At 43.1% G+C, this 5,181-nt stretch overlaps 1 protein-coding gene across 6 annotated transcripts in view; it reads left to right on the top strand.

Annotated features, from left to right (window-relative positions):
- The window catches only part of PHTF2 (putative homeodomain transcription factor 2), a 150,515-nt gene that overhangs the window by 4,895 nt on the left and 140,439 nt on the right, over positions 1 to 5,181 (top strand). For 4 of the 6 annotated variants that reach the window (XR_003095135.1, XM_025209607.1, XM_025209608.1 and 1 more), the window contains exon 1: positions 4,878 to 4,955. The exons of the other annotated variants lie outside the window; for them this stretch is intronic. The gene's annotated coding sequence lies outside the window, so the exon portion shown is untranslated. Of the gene's footprint in view, positions 1 to 4,877; positions 4,956 to 5,181 lie in introns of those variants that run through there. 6 annotated transcript variants of the gene reach the window in all.

Here is a 5,181-nt window from a genome sequence, read left to right as displayed (position 1 = left end):
CTACTTCACAGTCAGGGCAGCTAGGATCTGGAGCCAGCTTCCAAGAGAAGTGGTGCTGGCTCCTACCCTGGGGGTCTTTAAAAGGAAGCTGGATGAACACTTTGCCAGGGTCATTTGATCCCAGTACTCTTTCCTGCTATGGCAGGGGGTTGGACTTAATGATCTACTCAGGTCCCTTCCAACCCTACCAACTATGAAAGCTGCTATTAAATCTCCTCTCAGTCTCCTCTTCTCCAAACTAAATAAGCCCACTTCTCTTAGTGTCTCATCATATGTCATGTGCCCCAGCCCCCTCACCATTTTTCTTGTCCTCTGCTGGACTCTCTGTTTGTCCACGTCCTTTCTGTAGTGGGGAGCCTAAAACTGAACACAGTACTCCAGATGTGGCCTCACCAACCAGTGCTGAAGAGAGGGGCATAATCACTTTCCTTGACCTGCTGGCTCCTTACCTACCAGTGCAACCCAGTATGCCATTAGCCTACTTGGCAACAAGGGTGAGGTCCTTGTCTGCAGAACCCAGCCAGTCAGACCTCAGCCTGTCTTCTGTAGTGGGGAGCCTAAAACTGAACACAGTACTCCAGATGTGGCCTCACCAACCAGTGCTGAAGAGAGGGGCATAATCACTTTCCTTGACCTGCTGGCTCCTTACCTACCAGTGCAACCCAGTATGCCATTAGCCTACTTGGCAACAAGGGTGAGGTCCTTGTCTGCAGAACCCAGCCAGTCAGACCTCAGCCTGTCTTGGTGCTTGGGATTGTTCTGTCCTAAGTGCAGGACTTTGCACTTGTCCTTGTTGAACTTCATTAGATTTCTTTTGGCCCAATCCTCCAATTAGTCTAGGTCACTCTGAATCCTAGCCCTACCCTCCAGTGTATCTGCTATTCTGCCCAGCCTGGCATCATCTGCAAACTTGCTGAGGGTGCACTCTGTGTCATCTTCCAGGTCATTGATGAAAATATTGAACAAAACTGGCCCTAGGACCAACCCTATGGGCACTCCCCTTGATACCAGCTGCCAGCTAAACCTCAAGCCATTGATTACTACCCTCTGAACCTGATGCTCCAGCCAGTTTTCTATCCACCTTCCAGTCCATTCATCTAGCTCATACTTCCTTAGCTTGCCTAAAAGAATGTTGTGGGAGACTGTATCAAACGCCTTGTGGCATATCTTGATTTTAGCATCTACCAGTTTCCCCACATCCACAAAGGCAGTCGCCTCCTTATAGAAGGTAGTCAGGTTGGTCAGGGCATGACTTGCTCTTGGTGAATCCATGCTGACTGTTCCTAATCGTCTTGTTCTCCTCCATGTGCTTAGAAATGGATTCCTTGAGGATCTACTCCATGATTTCTCCAGGGACTGGGGTGAGGCTGACCAGTCTGTAGTTCCCTGGATCCTCCTTTTTCCCTTTCTTAAATATGGGCACTATGTTTGCCCTTTTCCAATCATCTGGGACCTCTTCTGATCATCATGAATTTTCCAAGATGATGGCCTGTGGTCCTGCAGTCCCATCAGCCAACTCCCTCAGCACCCTTGACATCCCATCTGGCCCCATGGACTTGTACACATCCAGCTTTTCTAAATAGTCGTTAACCTGTTTTTTCATTACTGAGAGCCACTCACCTCCTTCCCAAACTGTGTTGCCTGGTGCAGTAGTCTGGGAGCTGACCTTGCCTGTGAAGACTGAGGCAAAAAAGGCATTCAGTACTTCAGCCTTTTCTGCATTCTCTGTAACAAGGTTGCCTCCCCCATTCAGTAAGGGACCCACACTTTCCTATATCCCCCTCTTGCTACCAGCATACTTGTAGAAACCCTTCTTGACATGACAAAGTTGCTGGAATGATTTGGGGATGGGGATATATGATGTCTGAACTCCTTTGCAAGTAGAAGAGGTAAGAATTAGTAGATAGTGCCATATTGAAACAAGCCAAGAGTATACCTGTATCCTATCTTGGACATTGGTTAGCACCTGGTGTTTAATAGAACTATGTAGGAACCATGTAGTAGAAAGATACTTTTGTATAATTTGTACTGCTATATGGAATAATCTGCTCCCAGTGTTTGGGAGGTATCATCCTGCTCCATAGTAGCTGAATGTTTGCTTACCCCCTAAGGCATACATTTTAATATTCCTGTCCAATTTTTGTTACTGTTATGACTGCTATTGTTATTAGTATAAATATAATATATTAATATAAATATCCAGTTCTCTTTTGTATCTCACTCAAAAATCATCAAGGCCAATTATAGTAATTTGTTCCCATTGTGATGAGCCTCTGAATTCTGGAAGCCATAGTGTGGGAGGACAGTACCTAGATCAGCTTGAGTCACTGCTCCTTGGATGCATCTAAGGAGCCATTGGACACCAGTGAAAGCCTTCTTGGAGACATGCATGGATAAGGGAAAGAAAACTCCACAGTTGGCTGAGTTCCCCCTGGCCCACACTCCCTTTGTAGTCTGGTACATGGACAAATTGGCCTGACCAGGAGGAGATTGATCAGAAGTTCTCAGGCCACTGTGGGCCTTGGGATGGGGTATACGTAAGATGAAAGGTCTGGGGGGAAAGTGCAACTATAAACTCAATAAGAGCTTCTCAAGGAGGCAGAAGAGGGGCTACAGCCTGGCACATTCAAGGATACTGAGTTAGATGTTCTGCTCTTCTGAGTTTCACAGCTAGTTGGGCGTAAAAAAACAAACAAACCAACCCCCCCCAATCAAAACAACAACAAAAAGACAACCCACCCCCCAAAACCCCGAAACAAAACATCCCCCCTCCCCCAAACTCTCTTAATCAGTTTTAAAGTTGCTGCCTTTTTAATATTGCGTTCTGTCCTCTTGTCCTTGAATTTTGGGAACAGAAACTCCCAATATACTTTTATTACTCAATATTATGTACTTTTATCACGGCCTCTGTTTATTGCCTTTGGAAGGGAACTTTTGTTTTCGTTAAGTAGTTGGTATTTCCCCCTTTCTGTGTGTTGCTGTGCATTTGTTGATATTGAACTCTCTTTGCCTGTGTTGCTTATTCATTGAGTTTATTAGTTCTTCCTGAAGTTGATCTCAGTCTTCTCAAGTTTTTACTAACACTGTCGTCTGCAGATTTTGCTACCTCATTATTCACTTCCCTTTCCAGATCATTAATTAATACATCAAACAACACTAGACCTGCCACAGAAACTTGAGCCCACTTGCTCTTAGTGTATGTAGTGTGATGAATATTCCTTACAATATTCATCCTTGCTTACAATATCTTAGCCAGTTTTTGAGCCATGAGAATACTTAAACATGGTCTTCACAGTACTTCAACCATGTCTACTTGAGACATGGTCTTACTTTGCAGAAACAATGCTGGTTAGGCAGCATCATAAGACAGTCTTCCAGAGATGTCATTGAAATGTTATTTAAAAACAGGCAGAGTAGTTTGCAGGTACTCATACAAGACTTGTTATACTGCAGTTACTTGAATTATCCCTACAAGTGCTGTGGGACAGTAGCTGTCGTGAGAAACTTCAAATCTTGTTGCAGCTTTAGATCTAAGCTGCTTCAAAATCTTAGTAACTATTTTTAGAATGAAAAATTAATAACTTAGTGTGTTTTTCAGCTTCCTGCTTGTGCTCATCAGCAGACCGCAGCTTTGCTCTGTCACTGGCTAGTCACAAATGAACTTTTCAGAATGTAATGCATTTGCTTTAGATAGCTTTCCTCGGCCAACCATCTCTGAAGTGATTATGGAGAACTTGTTGCATTCATCATCCGTCACTCGGAGGGGGGCGGGGGGGCACGGGGACGGGACCAAATAAGCATACTTAAAGCCAACCAGTAGTTTTGGCTTTTGTTTGTAAGTCATACAGTTTCTTGACTGGCATGCGTGCTTTTGGTCTCTCAGTTGGAGAAAAATATTTGACTACTAGATTTGGCAAGGTATATATTTAATTATAGCTGTGTGGTTTTCATGCAACAGGTATGTTTAATATTTCAGGGTTTTTTTTAATTATTCTAAAGTTGAATGTTCTTGAGAAAGTGTTGACTTATGTTCTTGAGGTTTATTTGAGCTGTCTTTCTAGACTGTTAACCTATTTTAAAAACAAAAATACTGAGCTGGAAGGTGGTGACAGGACAGACCTGGAAACGAAACAGGTATAACCATGTGGTCACACATGGCATACTTAAGAGGTAATGCTGATGAGAGAGGCACAGCGGTTAGGTTTAGCTTGCCAGTGGAACCCCCTGCAGTTGCGGGTAACAGGAGTTATGTAATTAATATGTTTAACATAACTGATAAACTCCACTAAATGGATTGCAAAGGCAACTTTAAGGACCTGCTATCTCCCACCTGAATTAGCTGGGCATTCTGCCATTGGTTGTAGTAATAGGATATTGCTAAATATGCAAACATGTAGAGATCCTTGTTTCTCACATATAATGCACAGCCCAATTTTTACCAGGTAGTTTTGGGGTGGGGGAGGGAAGGTATAAGTATCTGGGCATGGTTATACTTGAAGTGACCCTGGGCAACCTGTTACCTTATTTATAAGCTGTGGGCAATTATAATTGCCTGCCTTGAAGGCTAGGGCAATAAAGGTTGTGGACTTAACTGAGCATTGCCACATTTTTCTTGAAAGTCTGAGACCGGAGCATCCTGTTTCTGCTCCCAGTATAGTGTAGAATCTACTAGGCCAAAGGGTTTGCATCTCCTTTTTCTAATGCAAGATACTTTACCTTGAGTGCAAGCATGTGTGGTAGTACTGCCAAATATGACTGTCACAAGATATGTCACTTATTAGGTCTGTGTTTATATTTAGTAGGGGTTGTCACCAAATAAAGGAGGGGTCTGGCTCATGCTTTGCTTTGATATTATTAATCCAAGATTTAAAAAAAATCTTCAGGCAGGAGAGTTCTGTTTCATCTTGCAGTTCAAGATGAAAATCATTCGGCATATATTTACATAGAATTTCATGGTAAGTAATTTTATTAAAGTTTTGTTGATAGCATGACACAGTTGTACTTTCTTTCCCTGAGCTCGTGGTTTTACTATGTTAAACTTGGTGTACTCCTGGACTGAACCCAGTGTATGCCTAGAAGAGGTACTGTGTTAGTTGCACTCAGCTTTCCCAATATCTGTAGAGACTGGCAACTTTAGTGGGGGTTTTTGGTGCTTTTATCTAATAGCTGATTGAATCGGCT

Source organism: Alligator sinensis, unplaced genomic scaffold (assembly GCF_000455745.1).
Source record: "Alligator sinensis unplaced genomic scaffold, ASM45574v1 scaffold670_1, whole genome shotgun sequence".
In the NCBI taxonomy this organism is placed as follows: domain Eukaryota; kingdom Metazoa; phylum Chordata; order Crocodylia; family Alligatoridae; genus Alligator; species Alligator sinensis.
Note: the sequence above shows the minus strand (reverse complement) of the source record. Positions and strands in the feature narration are given on the sequence as shown.